Raw genomic sequence first — 25,426 nt, 5'->3', positions numbered from 1 at the left:
CAGTTTCCAGCAGCAGGAAGTGAGAAGAGAGCTTCTGGGAGGGAAAGGATGCCTGAGATTCAGCTGAGGACTTCAGCTGGTTCCCTGTTGCAGCCTCTTCCAGAAGTCTCTGTTTTTCCTGTGTAGCGTTTATCTTAAGTATGACCAATTAACCTGTTTATTCAATACATCTTCCCTTATTAGGCCATCGGCTCCACCCAAACCAGGAAACAACTCTGCCTTTTTCACCCTGGTACCTGGCACACAGAAGGTACTTAGTAAAATATCAGTTGAGAAATGAATAAATCAACCTTTTCATGAAGAGGAAAGAGATAAATAGAATCGGTTAAGCTTGACACAGGAAAACCCCTTTGTTTGTTTGTTTGTTTGTTTGTTTGTTTGTTTGTTTTTTGAGACAGTCTGGCTCTGTGGCCCAGGCTGGAGTGCAATGGCACGATCTTGGCTCACTGCAAGCTCTGCTTCCCAGGTTCAAGTGATTCTCCTGTTTCAGCCTCCGAGTAGCTGGGATTACAGGCACGAGCCACCATGCCCAGCTAATTTTTGTATTTTTAGTAGAGACCGGGTTCCACCATGTTGGCCAGGCTGCTCTCGAATTCCTGACCTGAAGTGATCCGCCGGCCTCAGCCTCCCAAAGTGTTGGGATTACAGGCATGAGCGACCGCGTGCGCCCCCCTTTGCAAGCTTTAAAAGAAATTATTTGTCTAATAGATAGGATTATTCCCTTTGTGGGTGAGCCCTGGCGAGAACCTCCGTCCTGAGCCAACTTCCTTAGCGGGATTCTCACCCTGCCAGGTAAGCTCCCTCTGTTACCAGGAGCTCCACAAAATGCAAGTAAGTTTCAATATTCACTTAGGAAAATAAAAATGAGCAGTAAGTCAGCTAGAAGCAAAAGGAACGGGACATTCAAAGGCTGTGCCCAAGGTCAGACAGAAGTAGCTTTGTAATTCTCCCTGTGTAGGGCTGCAGGCACCTGGCGCTGGAGGCCCGGCCTGGACGAGGCAGGGCTCGGGGCGCGGCTGGAGGTGCTCGCCCGGCGGGGCGCTGAAGCGGGAGAAGGGCGCCCTCTGCCGGGGGTGAGGAAGATCAGTCCGCACGCGCGGTGCCTTGGTCCTGCAGCCTGTTCGAACCTCGCGCGTGGACATCCACTTCTTCCACGGGGAAAGTAGGAGGGTGGGGGCAGAAAAACCAAACTCCCGCCAAGAAGGTGCTTTGCACAAGCATTTTGCTACCCCCTCCCTTCAGCCCCGAACCTCCCCCGGCACAAGTGAAAGGACTGTGGTCAATTGCAGATGCTGTCAGGAAGCCAGGTGCGTCCCCACTCCCCAGCCCTAAAATCCAAAGAAAGAAGAGATTGTTTGAGACGATCTGAAGAAAGGTCAGGTCCTAACAGATCCACGGGACCTTCTTTTTCACCTTCCTCGTCTTAGGTTCTGGAGCACGGGCGCTGAATCAGCTGAACGTGGCCTGGGCATCTGAAAGTAGTCCTGAGGGTCACCTCGCGGTGCAGCCCCCGGGACGACCCAGGACACCCTGGACACCCAGGCCGAGAGCCGGGACCAGCCCGCGCCTCCTCACTGCTGCTCGAGGGTAGGCAGGAGCACGCGGACCCCCGTGGGGGCTGAAGCGGGTCTCTGCTCCCCGCCCTGCGCAAGCTCCCGGCTCTGGTTGCTGGTCCACAAAATCGGGAGGCTGAATTAGACGGTCGGGTGGCCCCCAGCCTTATAGCTTCGAATTGTGTGGTCCTATTTTAGACCCAGACTTGTCCGCGAAGGGAAATGAAGAGCCGCGGAAGGCTTGGAGCCTGAACCAGAAAATAATGGGTGGGGACCGTCTAACCAGCTCCCTTCCCTAGAAGGGCGGAAACGGCTTTCGAAGCACCCGCGTTTCTCTTTATTTAATCTTGAGTGACACCTAGTGGCCCATCCGCCTCACCGTCACGGCGATGCTGGTTTCACTGGGCTTTTCAGAAGGCATGCTGGCCTGCCCATGGTTCTCTGCTAAAAGACTTTGGAGCCTAGGGTGCCGATGACGTTTCCTGGGACCTCCCGGAAGCACTTGCTGTCCCCTGTCAACAGCCCTGTACCTGCGATGCATGCAATTCTAATGAAAATGCCCTTTTCGTCTGGAGAGCTTGCTTGAGCACATCCTGAGCTCTCAGGCAGCAAATATAGAGTCGGGTGCTATTCCGGGAGCTGGGCACACAGAGATGACCAAGGCTTGGTTTCTTATCTCAAGAATCTCACAGCCCAGCTGGGGGGAAATGGACCAGTAAAAGAGTGTGTATTTGATGTTATGGGGTACAGGGGTTGGACCTAGCTCGGCCTAGAGGCATCAAGAAAGTCACCCTTGAGCTGAGTTTCGAAGATTAGGCAGAATTCTAAGATGACCCCTGAAGATTCTCAGCCCATGCCCCTTGCAGTGTACACACACCTTTGCCCAGTTATTCAATCAAACAATTTAGGTGCTTCTGTGAAGAGAATTTGCAGATGTAATTAAAGTTCCCAAATTAATTGATCTTAAGATCTGGAGATGATCCTGGGTGGGCCTAACCTGGCCAGGTGAACCTTTGAAAGGGACTGGATTGTCCTGGCAGAAGAGATTTGACAAGTGGCAAGAACTCATCATTGGCAAGATTTTCTTTGCTGGCTTTACAGATGAAAGGGGCCACGTGGCAAGGAATGCAGGCTGACTCTAGGAGCTCAGAACAACCCCTGCCTGACAGCCAGCAGAGAAACCAGCCTTCAGTCCTACCACTGCAAAAGCACTGAACTCTGCCAACAAGCAGGGAGTTTGGAAGGGATCCCCAAGCTGTATGAGACTTAGTCCCAGCTGACACCTTGATTTTATCTCTGTAGGACCCTGAAGAGAGGACCCAGTCATGCTGCAGTCAGGCTTCTGACCTCCAGAACTATGAACTAATAAATGGGTGTTTTAAGCTGTTATGTTTGCAATGTGTTATGAAGTCATAGGAAACTGATACAGATGGTCATTTCAAAGAGGGGAACCACGTGACAAATGCTCAGAGCCATAAAGAAGCAGAGAACTAAAGTCATTCAGAGAACTAAAGACATTCGGCATAGCTGGACCATGGGGAGCAAAGGAGATGGTAAGATGTACTCATGAGAACTTGGCTTTGGATCAGAGAGAATGTGCCCTTGGGCTAGTTAACTTAGCTCTCTGTGCCTCAGTTTTCCCAAAGGTAAAATGGAATCATAATCATAGTTAAAACATAGAGTTGTTATGTTAGTGGCCCATAGGCATATAGAAAGTTCAACACAGCCTTGGGATATAATAAGTGTTCCAAAAATGTTAGGTAGTAATTAATAGCTTTAGTAATTAATCATGTAGTTAATGGACTGGAATAAGGAGAGAGCAAGTCATGTGGTTTTTACAGAGTGGTCTGGGGACCATCTGCACTGGATGATTCCAGCAGTGAGCTTATTAAAAAACCCACATGCCTGGATTGTACCTTGGTCTTACCGAGTCAGACTCTCTGGGGGTACAGCCTAAGAATCTGCACTTTCAAGAAGCTTCCAAAGTGATCTCTGTGATAACCACCAAGCAAGAAATAGGAAGACTTGTAAGTAGGTCATTGTAGTAGTCCAGGCAGGAGTGGCTGATAAAATCAAGCAAGGCACTGGCAATGAGAACAGGGAGCGGGTGTGGCACTCTTTGAGGCAGGTGGTAACTACAGAACTGAGTAATCAGACAGGGGTGGTGGAAAGGAAGGAGGGCAGAAAATGAGGTGGAATCACTGTGGGGAGGTGAGTTCGGGGAGGATTGACTCAGATTGGATCATGAGAGTCCAGACATCTGTGGGGTATCCAAGTGGAATGTCACATAGACAGAAAGACTAAAACGTAGGAGGTACATTGGGGCTAAAAATACAACGTTACATGAGTCAATGAAGTAATGGGATGATGCTGGCAAAATGGGAAGATGGTCAGGAACAGAACTTCAAATGTCCCAGTTTTGGCCAGGTGCGGTGGCTCACACCTGTAATCCCAGCACTTTGGGAGGCCCAGGCAGGCACTCACGTGAGGTCAGGAGTTAGAGACCAGCCTGGCCAACATGATGAAACCCTGTCTCTACTAAAAATACAAAAATTAGCTGGGCATGGTAGCACATGCCTGTAATCCCAGCTACTTGGGAGGCTGAGGCAGGAGAATCACTTGAACCCAGGAAGTGAAGGTTGCGGTGAGCCAAGATCGTGCCAGTGCACTCCAGCCTGAGTGACACAGTGAGACTCTGCCTCAGAAAAAAGGTACCAATTTTGGGCGCTGAGGGACCTAAGAGACTGAGAAAGAGCCACCAGAATGGTTGACTGGGTGTTGGGTGGACAGAAGTCCAAGGGGGTGGCCGTCAGCCAGCCTTGGAGCAGTTCAAATGGAAAAAGTCTGTGCACATGCCTGACTCCTAGTCACCAGCAGATCAATGGTGGGCTCAGCAGGGCTCCTTTCAGTAGGATGAGGAAGGAGGGGGCCAGACTGCAGCCTGGGAATACACAGAAGGCAAGGAAGTGGGGATTGTTCTTTAGCAATGCGGCTGTGAAAAAAGGAAAAAAATAGGGCAGGAATTAGAGATTCACACAGCCCTTCCCCTCCCATTCCATTGGTGTAAACCTAGACACGTGACTGAAAAACATGGCTAAGCCGGGCAGCCACGTGGTGCCTGCTGAACCTAGATTGTGGCGGAAGTGGAGGGGATAGGTAGGGATCGTGAGGCTCTCAGAGAAGGAAGGCGAGCCTAGGTGCTGAAGACCAGCGGTGCACCAATGTTTACAAGTGTAGGGCTGGACCACGAGGCCAAGGAGAAGCTGGGGTGGGATGGGGTTTCTCTGTGGGGATGGAGGCATGGGGAGGATGGCGGTCAATGGGCCAAAGGATCACTGAGCTGTGTTGAGGGCCCAAATGGGGTTAGGGGATAAGAATCCTGTGTGGAGAAATGGTGCAACTTTGGGGAAATGTCCTCAATTATTCTTTGCCTCAGTTAACTCATCTGTACTGTCTTAGTCCATTTTCTGTTGCTTATGACAGAATACCTGAAACTGGGTGATTTATAAATAGAAGGAATTTATTCTTACAGTTATGAAGGCTGAGAAGTCCAAGGTCGAGGGACCACATTTGCTGAGGGCGTCCTTGCTGCTGGGAACCCTCTGCAGCTTTCCAAGATGGTGCACAGCAGCACACGGCCAGGGGGCTGAGCGTGCTAGCTCAGGTCCCTCTTCCTCTTCTTATAAAGCCACCGTCCCACTCCCAGGATAGCCCATTAATCCATTAACCCATAAATAAATTAATCCATTCCTGAGGCCCAAGCCCTCGTGACCCAATCACCTCAAGGCTCCACCTCTCAATACTGCCATGCTGGGGATTCAGTTTCAACATAAGCTTGGAGGAGACAAACATTCAAATCATAGTATGTGCCATGGAAATAATAGTAATGCCTCCCTAAGAACACCTTATCGAGGGTTCCCTGAGATGACATCCAAGTGACCGGCACATAGTAGCATTAACAAATGACAGCTACCAAGAGGATTATGGTTACTATTTTATAAGTCAGATAATGACATGTCTCTGTTCAGAACCCCCTGGTCGCCTTCCATCTCACCCAAAGTGGAAGCCACAGTCCTTAACTATGACCATGAGGTCATGCAGAATCTGGCCTGACACTTACCTCTCCCTTGGTTCCCTCTGCTCCAGGCACCCTGACCTCAATGCTATTCACCAAACACATTCCTTTACCAGCAACACTCTTATCCTAGTTGGCCTTGCGGGTCATTCCCTCCCTTCCTTCAGGACTTTGCTCAGTGTCACCTCCTCAGTGAGACCTTCATTGATCTCCTCAGTTTCAATTTGAACCACTCTTTCCCCCTTCCCCAGGGCTTCTTGCCCCCTTCCCTGCTTTCTTGCACTTCCCACTGTGGCCATGCTCAGGGTTTTATTTATGTGCTCTCTATTGTCTGCCTTGCCTGATTAGAATGCTTTTTTTTTTTTTGCTCACTGAAGTATCCCTAAGCCCTGCAACAGTGCAAATAGTTGGCACTCAGCAAATCTCGGTCATGCACTAAAGTCTTGGCTCAAATGTCCCCTCTTTTAGAGAGCCTCACCTGCCATTCTATCTAAAGTAGCCCCCCAATCACCCCCTATCCCCTGACTGCTTTGATTTTCTTCATGGAACCATACCTGGTATTATATATTTGTCTATTCACTCATTGCTTGTCTCCCCAGCTAGATGCAGCAAGGTCTTAGTTGAATTGACTGGTACATCCTAAGTGCCTATAATAACATCAGGTACAAACTAGGCACATGATACATATTTGCTGAATGATGGTGGTATCGTTGTTATTTACTGTTATTATTAATAGTGGCATTAGAAAGCAGAAGATAAGGAGAAGTTGCTCCCTGAGAGTGGAGTGGGGCAGGGGAGGACTATCCTAAATGGATTGACCAGTGGACACTACAAGAAGGAACAAGAATACCTACTGGCTACTCTCAGGCCAATCCCCTCCTAGGCGCCAAAAGCATAGACTACACCACAGGCAACAACCAGGGTCTTTCTTGCTCTATAAATATTTGCAAGGTGAATGCACAGAAACTTCTTGGAACTTTTGAAGGAGCATCATTAACACCAATATCTGATCAATTTGTTCTAAGACGTATAGGGCAGCACTCCATTTTTAAATTGCAATTCAGTAGCTAAGGCAAGCTCTGGGATCATGTGCTCAAGAGAGAAGAAATGAAGCAGAGCACAGACAACAGAATCACACTGCCTGGTTCAAATCTTGGCTTTGCCACCTACTTGAATAATGTCTCTGTGCCTCAGTTTCCTCATCTGTAAAATGAGGATGATAATACCTCATACAGTTGCTATAAGGACACACACACACACACACACACACACACACACACACAAAACAGTGCCTGGCATGTGTCAAGGACTGTGAAAGCTCTGGAATTTTTACCCTACTTGCAAGCTCACAAGTTAGCCTCCCACATTTCATAGAAGATGGTGGGTGACGCGAGACCCCTGGTCAGAGGCAAAGGACTTTATTACTCACAGCAACAGCTATAGCAGTAACATCAGTATTTGTGCTAGTTCCCTGAGCTCAGTTCCCATGGAGTGACACAAAGGCATCACCGGCACATACAGTGGTCTGCATTACAGGAGGGGAACCCTGAGCTTAGGGAACCCAAATCTTTTATAATGGGCAGTAAGCATGACTGCTCTTTGCTCCAGGAGAAGATACTATCTCTGTCTTCTAAGGCTGTTTGCTAATAAGCATCTTTGAAAAGCTAACCCACAACAAAAAGTCAGTGCTCCTGCTCATAAGATGTGCAGAAATATGAGCGATCCATGGAGACCTGCCTCTCAAGAGCATGTGGTAAGAACTATTATTATTACTATGGAAAAATGAAGTTATACTACATAACTTTCTTCTGGTGCCTTTAAAATTGATAGAAATTAGAGCAAATCAGGACATGGACTAAGGAAAAGTTACAAAGACTAATGGCAAGTCAAGGAATCTGAGTTAACATTCGGTGACTAGACTCCCAAATGCGTTTCACAAATGGGTTTCCAGAAAATCTGCTGTCAGCAATTGATTATGATATGGGGCAAATGAGTTTGCAATTTCATGATGAATAATCTATCACTCCCTATCTTAGAAACTCAGGCATTCCATCTTTTTTGACAGGCAGCATGTATATTCTATTGCCAGGAAGGAAGGCAGTTATCAAATTCCTAATTTTTCTCTTTGAAAAATTAACATTTAACTCAAACGTAAGATCTAGAGGAACACATAAGATCTTAATTACAAAGTGCAATCCAAGATTTGCACTAATTAATATGCTGATGAAAAATTCATTGAAATTCAGAGAAGAACCAAGAGGGAAAAAATTGGCCAGTGTTAACACTGAGTTCTATAAAATGTGTAAGTCTATCCAAACAGGCAGCTGCCTTTCTTGGATAATTAGAATTTCATCATTCATGCTTATTTTATTTGTAAGACTTTTAGTTGCACATCCAAAACTATGCAGGCAGAATATTTCTTTAAACTTTCTGATATCTAACAGTTAAATTATACTAGTATATGAGAGACTTTTAAAGGCTAGCTTAGTAACCTGAAATATGGGGGTTTTTTGGTTTTTTTTTTGTTTTTGTTTGTGTTTTTGTTTTTTTTAAGTGAGAGAAGCCATGTGCTTGATTCCTGGTTTTGGCATCACTAGCTATGACCTCCCCCAGGTTGCTTAAGCCCTTTGAGCCTGTTCCTCCTATCCAAATGGGGACAATAATAATGCATGAGGTTGTAGTAAGGAATGGCTATTGTTGTGAATCAATTGCATGCCTTCCTTTTAGTCTTCATCACACCAGACCTGGTACTAGATGGGGACTGAAATATGATAACTGATTTGTTATTGATACAGCTGGGTTGATGAATAAGATAGTAAGTACTCAGGCTGAAAACTGGGCTTCCACCCTCCCCAAGCCCCCAGGTCCTGAGACCTGGGAGGATAGAGATTGTATCTGCAGACCCACACCCAGGCAGCCTCAGGGAGTATGCCAGGCTGCCCACCACCCCCCACCCCCACCCCCATCCTCATCCTCATCCATGAGGATTAGGAAAGAGAGCAGCCAGTGTAGTGAGAGGGTAAGGAAGGCCTCTTGGGTATCTGGAAGTAGGACTGGAGAGGGGCCTCAGCTTGAGGTAGGCAGCATGGGTCCCTTTATGAGACCAGAGCTTTGCAGGGTGGATGAGGAAGGAGAATGGAGGGATAGGGTTGTGTTCCCCTGGCCCCACCAGACAATCTCACCAATCTCATAACTGCTTCCACTCAATGGAGAGCGATCATGGGGGCAGATGTTCCTTCTGACTCATGAAGTTTCCATTTCCTGAGCAACTGAGTCAAAGCTCCCCTCCCAGGCCTCTCTGAGTCATCCAGCCCCCACGTGGCCAGCCCCCAACATGGCCAGCCCCCTCCATGGCCATCGAAGTCTCTTTCCAGAGTGAAAATTTAGTCAATATCTCAGAGGGTAAAGTCCAGCCAGACACATGAGGCCTTCAGTGGCATGAACCCTGTTCCATTTCCCACATCACATGCTCTTTGCCACACCACCATGCCACTCCCAGCCCACCACTCTCAACCCCAAACACGCCGTGCACCTGTTGTGGCCCAGCCCTCCCACCTAAAATGCCCTTGCCCCCTGTCCATTGGTCCACAGTACTCATCCTAAATTAGCTACTTTAAACACCACCTCTGCCTTGAACTGTCTCTGACTCTCACCTCCCAAGGCTGGTTTGCTGCTTATCTCCTGGGGGTCCCACACCTTGGTTTCTCTAAGCATGCACGCAGATGCCAGCTGTCTGGATTCAAATCCAGTACCTGTGTGACCTTAGGCAAGTTACATAAGTTCGCTGCTCAGTTTCCTTATTGGCAAAATAGGGATGACAATTGTACTGCATGGTGGTTATAAAGATTATACGAAAACACAAAAAACACTTATAAATTGTACTTGGCCCATACTAATCGCTTTATAAGCGTTGGTTGTTATAATCATTATTACTATTATTTACCAACTTGGTGATTTTTCTACATCCTAATACAACTTGGACTATTATTACTTCCTTTAAATCAACTTCATCAGTCTCCTGAGCAGTGTCTGTGGAATTACAGGTTGGAAGGGCTAGTTATGTTTATATAATACAATTGAAAATAAAATACATAATGATTTAAATAAAACCTGATCATCTGAACTCCACCCCCACCATTCCTCACCATTATTTCCTCTCCAAGTACACTGGGAATGACATTGTTTTATGATGTTATTCAATCATTCATTCATCTGTCTGCAGAGATTATAAGTTGCATGAAGGCAGGCACCGAAGCTGGATTCATGTTTTACTCTGCAAACAGTTTACAAGTGCCCTAGACCAGGGGTCCCCAACCCCCAAGCCACGAACTGGTACCAGTTTGTGGCCTGTTAGGAACTGGACCACCCAGCAAGCGGTGAGTGCAGGTGAGCAAGCATTACTGCCTGAGCTCCGCCTCCTGTCAGCTCAGCTGCAGCATTAGATTCTCACAGAAGCCCAGACCCTATTGTGAACTGCTCATGTGAGGGATCTAGGTTATGCGCTCCTTATGAGAATCTAATCCCTGATCCCCAAATCATCCCTCCCAACTCCCTCCCATTTGTGGAAAAACTGTCTTCCACAAAACCAGTCCCTGGTGCCAAAAAGGTTGGGGACTGCTGCCCTAGACTCGTCACACACCCTTGATAACTGTTAGTGAAATGGATGAATGAATGTAGTTGATTGAAATGCATCAACCGATGTTCAGGAACCCAGAACATTCTACATGAAGGTCAGAAAATAATAAATTAAGAATTTCACAATAAACAAATTGTGAAATAAAATCGCAAATTAAGAACGGATGTGAGCTGCCGCCTCCCTCTTCCCACCTGCACCCCGGGACAATGAGAATGGCCTCCACTCTTAATTTTCCTCTCTTCTCTTTCAACAAACTAACCTCCTGGCTTTTTGACAGCAAGTTGAAGGGGTTTTTATGATGGAACGAATCTTGCAGTTGTAATGAATCAGAAATTGGGGGAAAACATCAGATTTTAGCAGCAGCAGAATTCTCTTACTGTTTAAAAAGCACTTGTCCCTTAGGCTTGGAGAGATTAGAAGCTAATAATTTATACTGAAATCCAGCAAAGCCCTTCACAGAGTCCTATTGCTTGTCCCTGTCTTTTGAATGACAAGTAGGAAAATAGAGACTGATTTGAAATCCTAGGGCTATTTAACTAGAGCAGCAATAATTCTTCCATTAAAAACTAAGAAATGAGAAGGTAGGAATGGCCCAGACACCACAACAAAACAGATGTTGCTGGTGGAAGGCCACACCTTTTTCCAAATGAAACTCACCAGCCCTTCAAGTTGAGTTAGCTTTCTAACCCTCTGGACCTCAAATTGGCAAAAATATTTTTCCATGCTAGTTAAAATGCCCTCAAGCTACAGTCATTAGATTTGCTGGACAGTGGCATCATTCTGATGTTATCGGCTCTGTCTTCCTGTTTTCATGAATAATGTATAAGAAGCAGCTATTAGAAATGGATTCCTCCATGGCTGACAGTATCGCCACCAGACAAGCCCCTGGATTCTCAGTCATTTCATCTGTAGCTCTAACAGATCTCCCTCCTTTCCCGCTCACTGCTTTCTGCCTGCCTGTCATGGACGGAGACTCTTCCAAAGACTTCTGCTACTGCTGCTCGAACCCCTGACAGGTCAGGTGCAGGAGCCGGAGTGAGTGCTTTTGGGTTCCTGCCCCATGGCAGCGTCTAGGGGTGGGTGTCTGCGACTCCCAAAGCCCAAGTGGGCACGTGTTACACTGTGCTCTTTCAGCCTTGCCATCCACAGACGGCTGATGTATTCACCCGCTCAATGGGCCCTCTGCCTTTTCACAAAGGCAGTGGGCCAGTGTGACAGCTTTCTGTATCCATCCAGAGCTCTTGCCCTGTGTCCTGGAAGAACCAAGTCACACATGGACTTGAAGGATGAATGTGAGGTTTTATTGAGTGGTGGAGGTGGCTCTTAGTGGGATGGATGGGGAGCTGGAAGGGGGATGGAGTGGGAAGATAGCCTTCCCCTGGAGTTTTGGCTGTCTAGCGGCCGAACTCCTCTCTGACCGCCCCCAGCTGGACTCCTCTTGGCGTTCAGATGCTCCTTCTCTTTTCTCTTTCTCTGCCACACTGTTGTGCTGTTTGCAGTGAGCTGAGATTGCGCCACTGCACTGCAGCCCTGGCAACAGAGCGAAACTCTGTCTCGGGAAAAAAAGAAAAGAAAAGAAAAGAAGGGTCGGGCGCGGTGGCTCACGCTTGTAATTCCAGCACTTTGGGAGGCCAAGGCGGGCGGATCACGAGGTCAGGAGATCGAGACCATGGTGAAACCCCGTCTCTACTAAAAATACAAAAAAATTAGCTGGGCGTGGTGGCGGGCACCTGTAGTCCCAGCTACTCGGAGAGGCTGAGGCAGGAGAATGGCGTGAACCTGGGAGGCGGAGCTCGCAGTGAGCCGAGATTGCGCCACTGCACACTCCAGCCTGGGCGACAGAGTGAGACTCCCTCTCAGAAAAAAAAAAAAAGAAAGAAAAGCAAAGCAAAGCACAATGCATGCAATGAGCCTCTATTGTTCTGGGTCCCAGTTGAAAACTTGAAAACATTCTGACCACTCAATATGAGAATGATTAAATAAACAATGGTACACACAGTATTGGAGTGTCATATGATCATTAAAGGTGATGTTTCTTCAGACTAACGATCTTGGAAATGTCTCTTGATGGAACATTAATTTTCAAGACAGAATACAAAATTCATCATAAAGCATGATCTAAATTGTATTTGGAAAAATGTATATGCAAATAAAAAGGCTAGAAGCAAATTCAGCAAAATATTAACAGGCTATCTATTAGTGACACTATTGCTGGTTTTTATCTCCTTTTTATACTACTCCATTTCTCCCAAAATGTGCTAACTTAATAAATAATTTAAGTGAGTTGATTTAATTGAACTAAAATTCAAGCACTTATTAAACACGGGGCATCACTAGCAATTTAATGATAGGCAGAACATAAACGTGGTCTCTGTCCTGAAAAATTGTGTTTATAGTTTTTTATTTTTTTTCATTTACTTTAAAAAGCAAGATAGGCCAAACATGGTGGCTCATGCCTATAATCCCAGTACTTTGGGAAGTCAAGGCAGGAGGATTGCTTGAGCCCAGGAGTTTGAGACCAGCCTGGGCAATATAATGGGACCCCATCTCTACAAAAAATTTAAAAATTAGCTGATTGTAGTGGCGCACACCTGTAATTCCACCTACAGGAGCCTGAGGTAGAAGGCTCGCTTAAGCCCAGGAGGTCAAGGATGTAGTGAGTCATGATCATGCCACTGCACTCTAGCCTGGGTGACAGGGCAAGACCCTCTCTCCAAAAAAAAAAAAAAAAAAAAGGAAGAAAGAATATTCATCATCACTCCTAGAAAACAAATTCTCTCCAGGGTAAGTGTTATCTAGCAGCATCTTGAATTGTCACCCACCAAGAGTGCAAAGGACTGAACCTTGGTGAATATCCATTTGTCATTTCTGCCCAAAGCGAGATGCTTGGAACAAGGACTCTTTCCTGGCAGTGACACAAAACTCCCCGCTCTATCACCCTAGAGTAGAAAGCCCCTTGTACCACTTACTTTATAAAATTCAGTCCCCACCTCCCTGCATGCTTACAGTCACTTCATTTCCAGCCCTCCTGAGGGTACATTTCCAAGGATTCTCTCCTGGGAATCAGCCCTCAAGGATTCTAGATGGAAATGCCACGTCCCCACGCATCTGAAACTGGGCACCACTACTTGCTGGTTCCTAACTGTACCCAAAGCAGGAGCTTGTGATTAAACCACAGACAAAGCACCAGCCCGAGCAAGCAAGAAAACAGCAGGAGCCCAAGGACTCCTGTGAGCTAAGAGTCTGATTGTTTTCATGCAAATTGTTTTTAGCAGTAGGGAGATAACAGGCAAATAAAATATGGGAGATAGGCAGAGATTTTTCTAAACCAGTGATGGGGGCCGGGGAGTTCTTTCATAAAATCCCAGTGCATCCTTAACAGTTAAGCTGTAAAGTTCCCATATTTCTTATCTAGTGGAATAAAATTTGTCTCTCTCAGGGCTCCTCCTGCTCCTCCTCTCCCAGCCCAGCACAATCAATGTCTCTTTCCCCTTCTCTAACGTTCCATCTTAGCCTTGACTGAAGAGTCCTTTTCATAATGGCAGTGCTTTCCAGTGATGAAAAGCATATTATCAGAGGACGATTTTAAGTGGTAGACAAAATGAGCAATATTTATTCTACTAGCTGTCTATTTATTTTAATGCACTTAGAGAAAAATCTGTCTAGCACATGAAACCTATGATTTTATTATAGGCTATGTCAGCCTAAGTTTTTAAAAGGGAATTAATATAGAGCCAATAAAGAGAAAAGTATTCAGTAAATCATGATATGCATGGTAAGCAAACGTAGGAAGAAACTGTGATGTGGGGCCTACGTGCATGATATTTGGAAAATACGAGTAGGAATTCCGCAACAAATCCAGCTCAGCTCCTGGGGAAGGGCCACAAAAATCAGATGGTTCATTGCCGTAACTCAGATGTAGACATTTCCATTTAATTCTGGATCGTAAATAAGTCTTTACAGTTCTGAATCCTGGAACCTCCTGAAGTCTAAGATCTGAGTCTTCAAGCTGATAGACTTGGCCTTCAGTAGGGAGAGGTGTTTTGTTTTTAAAATCAGGAAATTTCACATAAACATGCAGGTTTCTTGTTCTCTTTAAAAATTAAAGATCTGGAAAACCGGGTCTACATCTCTGAGTGGCAATAATCAGGTGACCATAGGCCACAGGAGTGGCTATTCTCTGATACTAGGACCTACCCCTGCACTTCTGTGACTGGGGCTGCCTCGGAGACAAAGGCTAGAAAGGGAGTTCCTCCTTTTCTAAGATTTCTCGGCCCCCTCTCCACCTTCTCTTTCTTCTCTCTTCCCTCGCAATCCCTCCTCACCCATACACGTACACACACACTCATAAACACGTACATACCTCCAGGAGATGAAGACAGCTTCTGTCTTCCCTCACTAATTCCCATGGTTTATGTGCCTCAATGCTGGCCCAAATTCACTGGTAATTCCCAGGTTGATTCTTTATTGCCTTTTAGCTATTTGATTGGCAGAAGATCATATGAAACCACCTAATATGTTATTTTTGTGTAGGATGTGAGATAGGGGTAAAGATTCCATTTTCTCCCTAATTAGTAGATCATAAACAATAGAGAGTAGAGAGACAACAGACACACGAATTGGAGCCAGAGTGTTTGAATTTGAATCCTAGTTTTCTCATTTCCTGGCTATGTGATGATCATGGGCAAGTCATTTGACTTCTCTGCACCGTAATTTCCTCATCTGTAAAACCAGGATGACAGTATCTATTGAATAGGATTGTTGTAAAGATGAAATCAGTGAACATATATAAAGTGCTTAGACTAGAGCCTGGTATACAATAAGGGTTATACAAAGGTGGCCTATTATATGAGTAATAGTCTTCCATTCTACAAACTACCACTGGAATAAACTTTAACTCTGCACCTTGAAATTATTACATCAGTTGTATTCCTTTACCCAGCACGATTTATTTAAGGCAAATAAGTGCCAGGCATTGCATAGGGCACTAGAAATATAAAAAATAAGAAAATGTCCTTGCTCTTCAAAGAGCTTCCTATCCCTAATGTATTTGGAATTTGAAGTTAAATTAAGAAAACAACATACGATCATGTTTAAATAAGGATAAGATTAAGCAAAAATCATATGACAATTGTTAAAATTAATATGAGTCTTAAGGAGAACAAAGAATTAGAATCATTTCAGATTCAGTCCACAAAAATCAATCTTCCAAAAAGTCGGGACAAGATGAAATTTTGAAAGATACCCTCAGGGCCGGGCGCAGTGGCTCACGTCTGTAATCCCAGCACTTTGGGAGACTGAAGCAGGTGGATCGCTTGAGGTCAGGAGTTGGAGACCAGCCTGGCCAATATGGCGAAAACCTGTCTTTACTGAAAATACAAACATTAGTCAGGTGTGGTGGCACGTGCCTGTAGTCCCAGTTACTCCGGAGGCTGAGACAGGAGAATCACTTGAACCTGTGAGGTGGAGGTTGCAGTGAGCCAAGATTGCACCACTGCACTCCAGCCTGGGTGACAGAGCGAGACTCCGTCTCAAAAAATAAAAAAGAAAAGAAAAGAAAAGAAAAAGAAAGATACCCTTTAGTAAGAAGCAAAGTCTTGAACTTTTGACCAGAAGAATGAGGGCCAGAGGAAACTGACGGAGGCTTTCAGAAGATCACCGAGGGTGAGTTACACACACACACACACACACACACACCACACACACACACACCATGATTGAGGGAACACGGGCTGTAATGGGAACTAGGAGAATCAATTCAGGGTTCAGAACAGGTAGAATCTGTTCAGTTCTCTTTGTGATTTTAAGTCTCTTGAATTCGCTCTGCTTAAGCATTCCTATTACAACAGAGGCATACTATACTTTTGTAATTTACTTTTAAGTACTTTTGCAAAATCAGGATGATACGATGCATCTGCCTGGTGGTCAGTTAACACACTATCAGGAATTCACATTCAAGGAGGTCAGCGAGGTCAGCTAGCATTATATCAGAGAGGGCCAACTCCAGAGGCAGTACTTCTCAATCAACAACTGATGATTTCTTAATTAGCACTCATCACTTTCTGGCCGTTGGCTTAGGGAATTTTTAATTGCATGATGCCTGCTTAAGGGCACAGAATCCTGCCTCAGAAGGTTTGCGATCTTTTATCCAGGTGGATCAGAGCACAGCAAAGGACAGAAAGCTGGAACTTCATCAGACCTACAAAACTGCTTGATGCCTGTGTGGCTAAAGAATTTCTCTTTAGGCCGGGCACTATGGCTCACACCTATAATCCCAGCACTTTGGCAGGCCAAGGCAGGAAGGTCACCGGAACCCAGGAGTTTGAGACCAGCCTAGACAAGATGGTGAGCCCTCGTCTCTATTAAAAATCAGTCAATCAATAAATTAGCCAGGTGTGCTGGTAGCGCATGCCTGTAGTCCTAGCTACCCAATAGGCTGAGATGGGAGGATCGCTTGAGCCCAGAAGGTCAAGGCTGCAGTGAGCCATGATTGCACCACTGTACTTCAAGCTGGGCAACAGAGCAAGACCCTGCCTCTAAAAAAGTAAAATATATAAATAAAATAAAAATTTTTTAAAAAGAATTTATGTTTACAACTAGAAGCATGGCAGAATTTGGCTTGAACCTTACCTTTTGTTCAATGAGGATGTGAGGTTTAGGGGAAGAGATAACCCTCATCCCTCATGTTCTCTACTGGCTGCTGTTATCCTCCAAAAAGAACCTACATGTAGTGCGTGACCAAAGTGGCCCAGGTCAATTCCCAAGAAGGGGTGGGACTCCAGGCTCCAGGGCCCTGCCCACCTCTGGCCTTCGATTCTCTGGTGATTCTCTTCCCACCCAGCCCTAACGGGCAGGACCTGCAAGACTCACAGATGTGACAGTAGCTGGCAGAGGTTGGCTGGCATCCTTAGAGAGCTGATATGTGAAGGGAAGCTCTCAATGGTCTTAATTTGGTTTTGAAATATTTTCCATTTGACCCTGGCTATTCCCAAAGTCCGGGGAAGGTCCTCACTAACCTAAGTGCCACCAGAAAGTCCTGTCCAGGGCTCCCATAGTCCAGCTTTACACAGAGAGGGACTCCCACCACTGCCTCTTGGTTCACCTCCTGCTGAATCAGAGAGAGGGGTTGGGGCTGGGAGCAGTTGCAGGCCGGGAAGAAGAGTGAAACAGCCTAGCTGGCCCAGCCTCCAGGTGCACTGGCATTAGAACACTGAGAACAGACTGAAATCTGGATACACTGTGGGAAAAAATCAGCCTGTCCACCCCTAATAAGGCCTGGAGCAGTGCTGGCCAAAAGAGCTTTCTAGCACCGGCAACCATGGTAGCCACTAGTCACATGCAGCCAGTGAGCATTCAAAATATGACTGGTAGGAAGCAGGAGATGAATTTCAAATTGCATTTCATTTTAATTTATTTACATTAAATAGCCACATGAGACTAATGGTTACTGTAGTGGACAGCACAGGCCTAGAGCCTAGGTTTTTCTCCCTATTCTCTCAGGACCTTCTCTTAATTCTCAAATAGTCTGATCTATGGCCAGCCCCCTTTTTTTCTTTCTTCCTCTTTCTTTCTTTTCCCTCCCTCCCTCCCTTCCTTCCTTCCTCCCCCCATTCCTCCCTTCCTCTCTTCCTCCCTCCCTTCCTTCCTTCCTTCCTGGTCTCATTCTGTCAACCAGGCTGGAGTACAGTGGCATGATCATAGTTCACTGCAGCCTCAGCCTGCTGGGCTCAGATGATCTTCCCATCTCAGCCACCTGAGTAGCTAGGACTGTAAGTGCATACCACCATTCCAAGCTAATAATTTTTAAGGGGGTGTTAAATCATTGTTTTTTTTTTTTAATTTTAAAATTTTAATTGTTGGGGGTACATAGTAGGTGTATATATTTGTGGGGTACATAAGATGTTTTGATACAGGCATGCAATGGGAAATAAGCACATCATGCAGAATGGGGTATCCATCCCCTCAAGCATTTATTCTTTCAGTTACAAACAATCCAATTACACTTTTTACAGTGGTTTTTTTTTTTTTTCTTTTTGAGACAGGGTCTCACTATGGCACCCAGGCTGGAATGCAGTGGTATGATCACAGCTCATTGCAGCCTCTACCTCCCAGGTTCAAGTGATCCTCCCAGCCCAGCCTCCCAAGTAGCTGGGACCACAGGCATGGACCACATGCCGGCTAATATTTTTATGATTTGTGGGGATCTCACTATGTTGCCCAGGCTGGTCTCAAACTCCTAGGCTCAAGTGAGCTGCCCACCTCTGACCTCCCAAAGTGCTAAGATTACAGGCATGAGCCACCACACCTGGCCTCCAATATCTTGTTTTGACCTTAGATCCCTGACTCCCTCTCCTTTCTTCAACTCTCTGGAATATTCTGGCTTGGGTGGTTCAAAAGAAGGAAACCAATGCTTCCCAAATGTTTCCCCATTAGGGATGGATAAGGTGTCAGGCTACTAGAAAATAGGGTCTTTAATGGCACACGGGACTCAGAATGCACACGCCCCATTTGGAACTAATACATCCAATGGTGCTATTCAAAGTAATCATAATAATGCACTATACTCTGCTTGTATATGTGTATGGATACATCATCACAACGCATCCTGCATGTAAAGTGACTGGAACAACAATTAGGCTTCTCATTTTAAAAATTAGAAAACCAAAGTCAGCTTAGCTAAGAAAATCGCATTGCAGAGAATGATAGAGCTGGGACCAGCACCAGGTGTTCTGACTCCTAACTTCTCCTGGAATATTTGAGTCAGCCCTGATTAGAGAGGAAACATGACAGAAGAAGAGAGCAGACCATAATCACCCCCAATAGACTGGCCATGTCTCCAACAAGGCTCTTTTCTTTCAGGCCTGCAGGGAGTCATTGTGGAGACAGTGCACAGTATATTATTTCCTAGCATTGTGGAAGCTGGAATGTGTTAGGGAATTGAAGCAGTATCTGTCTTCCAGAGCTCTAATGGGCCATCCTGATCCTTCTTGCATTCTAACTGTATTTGTAGGGATCTTGTCAATGAATTTCCTTCTCACAGGATCTCTGCTCTTTGCACAATTCAGAGGTGCCTTCTTATTTAATACAATATACAACACCGTGGTATTACTCTAATGGATGTTCTAAACGGAACAAGCCAAGCCTTTTTTTCCTTATGCTCCAGTTAAATTTGTTTTCATATTATTTTTCTGGATCCTCCGATTAAGCATATGTCAGATTTTTTAATTTTATTCTTCTGGATCCTCCGATTTTTTATTTTGTTATTTTTCTGGATCCTCCAATTATTTATTTTTCTGGATCCTCTGATTTTTTTTTATTATTTATTATTTTTCTGGATCCTCTGATTTTTTTATTATTTATTTATTATTTTTCTGGATCCTCTGATTATTTATTATTTTTCCAGATCCTCCGATTAAGCACATGTCAGACTAATGGTTACAAATTTTGGCTGCATATCTGAATTCATGGCACTTTATTTTAATTTAATTTAATTAATTAATTTTGAGACAGGGTCTCACTCTGTCGCCCAGCTTGGAGTGCAGTGGCTCACTGCAACTTCCACCTCCTGGGTTCAAGCAATCCTCCCACCTCAGTCTCTTGAGTAGCTGGGACTATAGGCGTGGACCACCATGCCTGCCTTTGTTTTTTTTTTTATCCTGGTGGAAACAGGGTTTCATCATCTTGCCAGGCTGGTGTCGAACTCCTGGGCTCAAGTGATCCTCCTGCCTCGGCCTCCCAAAGTGCTGGGATCATAGGCATGAACCACCACGCCCTGTCCTCATGGCACTTTAAGAAAATATACATTCCAGGCTGGGCGCTGTGGCTCATGTCTGTAATCCCAGCACTTTGGGAGGCCCAGGCAGGTGATCACTTGAGGTTGGGAGTTAAAGACCAGCCTGGCCAACATGGTGAAACCCCATCTCTACTAAAAATACAAAAATTAGCCAGTTGGGGTGGCGGGCACCTGTAATCCCAGCTGCTTGGGAGGCTAAGGCAGGAGAATTGCTTGACCCTGGGAGGCGGAGGTTGCAATGAATCGAGATCGCACCACTGCACTCTAGCCTGGGCGATAAGAGTGAGACTCTGTCTCAAAAAATAAGAAAGAAAAATACACATTCCAGGTTCTATCCCTTGAAGAGCTGGGACTGAGCCTGGGCATCCACATTTTTCAAAGTTCCCCCACATGATTTCAGTGCTAAGAGCTGAGACTCATGGAATATTGGACCAAAGAATCAACAGACCCACATTCTGGTTCCTGACTTTTCTACACACTAGCCTCCCTGAGCCTGTTTCCCATTCTGTAAAATGGAGAGATAGGAGCCCTGTCCTCCTTTCGTGAGTTTAAAGCATGAGAACTTGTGTGAAAGAATTTTGACAAGGAACTTCTGTATTTATGGTGGGAGGGATCTGGTGACCAGCAGTCAGACACCACCTGCAAACAGGCCTGGGATCTGGTCACTTGGTGACATTTCCACTGGGTTCTCATGGTCTGCTTGCCTCCATCACACTATGCTAAAAATGGGTAGAGAGTGGGTGGAGCTCAGAATACTTTAACTCCAGTGTAATAGTGTGGGCAGCTTCCACTTAGTTAGGTAATTCTGGACAAATGGAAGCTTGTCTGCATGCAGCTATATTTATTTCCAAAATAACTGGTGAGATTCCCCCATGAATTTGAGAACATTCATTTTTGTTTTACCTGTTTTGAGACCTTTAGGCCATGAGATTAGAAAGCCCCAGGCATGATCAGGAGGCAGAAGTACACAGGTCGTCTATTCCCAACCTCAGAGCTAATGCTCAGGGTAAATCCACAGCCATTTGATGTAGGGACATTTTAATTTGAGAAATCAAATGCAGGAAAGATATTACCTTACTGTTCATTTTGAGTATCTCACACACACCATTAAATGCCCCAAACCAGGCTACTGTTGAACCTTAGCCACGTACAAATTACATATTTACCCAAATACCCCAACATGCTAACAATCCTTTCCTTTGAAACATCCTGGTTTAACCGATCTGACAAACAGATCCTTCATTTCTGTTCATTCTATTTTGTTCATTCAGTGTATCACAAGTTGACCATAGCAAGATGAGAAATGCATTAAGGATCATGATTTTGCAAAGCATTAATAAGGATACTGGGACAAGGAAGTTAAGCTTTTGATGGCCCTGATATAACTATTTCAAACTTCTCTATTTCAAACTGACTTCTGCACAAAGGCACCACATCTAAAGGACTATCATTGATAGTAAACACAGTTAGTTTGTATATTTATTATGATAGTTTCCTGGCAGATGATAGTCATGTGTCTTATTCTAATAAATCAGCCCGTGACAACAATTTTCCAACAGAAGTAAGCCAAGTGTCTTGAAGAAGGGGTGGGAGTGTGCCTTTTGTAATTCACACACAGGGGCAGTTTGGGCTACATGCAACCCAGAAAGGATTGTTAGCACGTTGGGGTATTTGGGTAAATACATAATTTGTACGTGGTTAAGGTTCAATGGTAGCCTGGTTTGGGGCATTTAATGGTGTGTGTGAGATGCTTGAAATGAACAGTAAGGTAATATCTTTCCTGCATTTGATTTCCCAAATTAAAATGTCCCTACATCAAATGGCTGTGGATTTACGCTGTCCACTGATCTCTTCCCTGGTCATCCCTGATCTGGGGACAAGTCTTCTGTCAAATAAGGGCTGAGTGAGCAGCAGCTGGGCTTTCCCTCTCCGCCCTCTCCAGGGCAGGCCCCCTGTGGTCTGCCAGCCACAACATAAAAGTGGAAGTAGTAGTCTGGCTTCTTACTGGTCAGTTTGAGGTGAGGAGCTTTGTGAGGTTGTTGTTTGTTTTTTGTTTTTTGATTTTTTGGAGATGGAGTCTTACTCTGTCGCCCAGGCTGGAGTGCAGTGGCTCGATCTCGGCTCACTGCATCTTCTACCTCCCGGGTTCAAGCGATTCTCATGCCTCAGCCTCAGGAGTAGCTGGGATTACAGACACCTACCACCGCACCTGACTAATTTTTATATTTTTAGTAGAGAGGTGATTTCACCATGCTGGCTAGCCTGGTCTCAAACTTCTGACCTCAAGTGATCCACCCATCTCGGCCTCCCAAAGTGCTGGGATTACAGGCATGAGCCACCACGCCCAGCCAGAGTTATTTTTTTCTACATTACACTTCGAGAACAAAAAACTTCCCCTCCCCTCTCTCTCTGTCTTCCTTCCCTGAGCTCTGTTTGTGTTGTCCCTACTAATCCCAGGACATCCACTGTGGAGTTTGAGCTCTTTCTTCATTTTTTCCTTTTCTCCACTTCGGGTCTTAACTTTAAAAACATCTGGGTTATTCCTATACCCGGCCTGGGTGTCTGAACCTGTTCAGGGAGGTTAGGGTACTGTCGATTGCCCCAGACTCTGAGGTTTGGGCAAGTACTTCCTGCCACCCTAGAAGTTTCAAAAAAAAAAAAAAAAAAAAAAAGAAGTGTTTCTTAGTAAAAGGGCAGTGAATTCTCAAATTCTATAGTTTGCCTTCCTCCACTTTCATATCTCAGCTACTATCAGAGTAACTTTACCCTACTTTCTCACCCCTGTCTCTGTAAGCCTGATGAAAATCAGGAAGTATATAGTGATGTAGGTAGGGGTGGCTGAACATTCTCTGGAGATGGGACACACAAACTTTAGGATCCTGGAAGAAGCTATCAGAGGATCCAGTGTTAAATTACAAAGTTTGGAGTAGCGCCACTTTTCTAAGTGCTGGTGTGTTTTCAAAAGGCAAGTATCTTGTAGACCAAGAGGATGCCATGCTGCCTGGAAGTGACCTTGGGTATAATGGAAACCCTGATACATTCAGTTATTCCATTTGTTTACAACAGGTATACTTTTATTCATTCATTTTTTACAACAGGTACAGTTTCATTTCATTCATTAAGCATTTGGTATGTGCCAGGCAATTTGCTAGGAGTTGAGGATAATCAGTAAACACAACCAGTCTTCGTGGAGTGAACAGGCTAGTGGTGGAGACATTCACTAGCTAGATAAACTATTGCTATGCAATTACACACAGTGTTAAGTGTTCTAAAAAGAAACACTGTGTGGAAAGAGGGAATAATATAGGGGACGTGACTTTCGACTGTGAGTGAGGGAAAGCATGTCTGAGCTGGGCTTTTAAGCTGAGACCTGCAGGATGAGAGGGAGCCAGCCACGGGAGCCAGCCTGCGGAAGGTTGCGCCAGGCAGCAGCAACAGTCATACAAAGACTAAGACATGAAAACTCTAGAACATAAGTTTCGACCCTTCTCCTTTTTCCCAGCTCCTAAGGTTTCGCTTCATCCTGGCTTCTTTGTTATTTCCACTAGTAAAGTACGAGAAGCACTCAGCACCACACCTGGCATAACTAACACTTCTCATGTGCCAGGTGCTACTAGAAGTGTGTTATGTGCATTAACTCATTTAATCCTCATAACCACGCAAGGATGGAGGGTCTATTCATGTCCCTATTTCACAGATGAAGAAACTGCACAAGTCACTATGCAATAATGGTCACGATTATTATTGGAATTAGTAATTTCATCAATAATAGCATAATGACCATTTTCAGACTTCTGGCAGACTTAATTTTGTTTATTTCTGACCTTTACACTGCTCATTGAGAGCCTCTTTAATAGACTTCTTCTGTGTACTTTGCAAATTTTAAAAGCTTGTTTCTTTTAAAAAATCCATTATTCATGTTACTGGTGGAAAACTTTTTTAACACTACTGGTCAGGCTTTATAGAAAAATCCCTTTCTGTATCCTCCCTCATCAGCAATGCTTCTCTGAATTCCCTTCAATTCAGCAAAGGTTTATTGAGAACCTACTAATTGCCTGGCATGACTCTGGAGATGCCAGCTCCAAAAATTCAAAATCAAGGAAAAAAACACACAAATAGCTGTAATAGAGTAAGATATAGGCTCTGCTTGTCTTATAATCAAAATACAAATGCAAGTGATTGGGAAAAAGTATGATCTAGAGTCAAGTAGACAGCTACCCAGCAGGTGTTTTCTTAGCCTTACTTTTTTGTTGTTGTTTAAATAAGTATGTAAGGGGTCAAAAGCCTTTTCTTTCTTTTTTTTTTTTTTTTTTTTTTTTTTAGACGGAGTCTTGCTCTGTCGCGCAGGCTGGAGTGCAGTGGCACGATCTCGGCTCACTGCAAGCTCCGCCTCCCAGGTTCATGCCATTCTCCTGCCTCAGCCTCTCCGAGTAGCTGGGACTACAGGCGCCCGCCACCACGCCCGGCTAATTTTTTTGTATTTTTAGTAGAGACGGGGTTTCACTGTGGTCTCGAGCTCCTGACCTCGTGATCCACCCGCCTCGGCCTCCCAAAGTGCTGGGATTACAAGCGTGAGCCACCGCGCCCGGCCAAGTCTTTTCAATATGAAGATATGATAGCTCCATATTTTATAATGTGTTGCCCTCATAAATTTGGTCTGAGAATTGTTTTGTTTTTTCCAAATCCCCTAGTTTTTTCACTAATGGCCTACTGTTTAGATGTAGATTTTTCTATTGTCGAATGAATTTTACCTTTTTTTTCCTTTTAATTTGCAGGTATGAAAGCTAATCTTTGAAGACACACTTAATCAGCGAAATGGTGATTGTTGAAGGAGAATTGTTGCCTGATGCGCTAATTTCTAAGTTAAAGAGGAACATCATTTTTGCAACAATAAAGTAGTGATCTGCCCTTCCACGCAGTGTTAAGACACTTCCCACAATTCCTCCACCCTTCTCATTTAGGTAAGTACTAAAATAAACAGGAAAGGGGAACTGTACCTCTTATCCCTATGCAATCGGCCCAGTGAATTGATTTCAACTTTGCATTTATGAGAAGAAAAAAAAAGATGACTTCCTTATTTGTATTTTAGTGGGCACAAAATTCCCCTTCCAGAGAGGCCTGTCTTTATCCCTCAGCCATTTTCAAAGAGCACTTTCATGCAAAGAGCAAACAGCTTCTCTAGGCGGAGAGTTTGAATTTCCCCTTCCTGAACCATTTCCTATATCTGAACTGCCCACATCTTATGGGGCAAGAACATCACAAGAGGATGTAAAGGATCCAACAAGCTACTAACTCAGCAGAAAACACAATAATGCCAGTCTTAGAGAACTACGTGCTAAGGAGAGTTCATGGCAATGAATTCAGTAAAG

The 25,426-nt window shown here is 44.9% G+C and overlaps 1 long non-coding RNA gene across 1 annotated transcript; it reads left to right on the top strand.

Annotated features, from left to right (window-relative positions):
* The first annotated feature begins 1,466 nt into the window (after positions 1-1,466).
* Positions 1,467-25,286, top strand: LOC115837051. The gene is made up of 3 exons (XR_004032110.1): positions 1,467-1,587; positions 2,856-3,106; positions 24,833-25,286. It is a non-coding gene; the product is annotated as an uncharacterized LOC115837051 (long non-coding RNA).
* The last annotated feature ends 140 nt before the right edge of the window (positions 25,287-25,426 follow it).

This window comes from Nomascus leucogenys, chromosome 10 (assembly GCF_006542625.1).
Source record: "Nomascus leucogenys isolate Asia chromosome 10, Asia_NLE_v1, whole genome shotgun sequence".
In the NCBI taxonomy this organism is placed as follows: domain Eukaryota; kingdom Metazoa; phylum Chordata; class Mammalia; order Primates; family Hylobatidae; genus Nomascus; species Nomascus leucogenys.
Note: the sequence above shows the minus strand (reverse complement) of the source record. Positions and strands in the feature narration are given on the sequence as shown.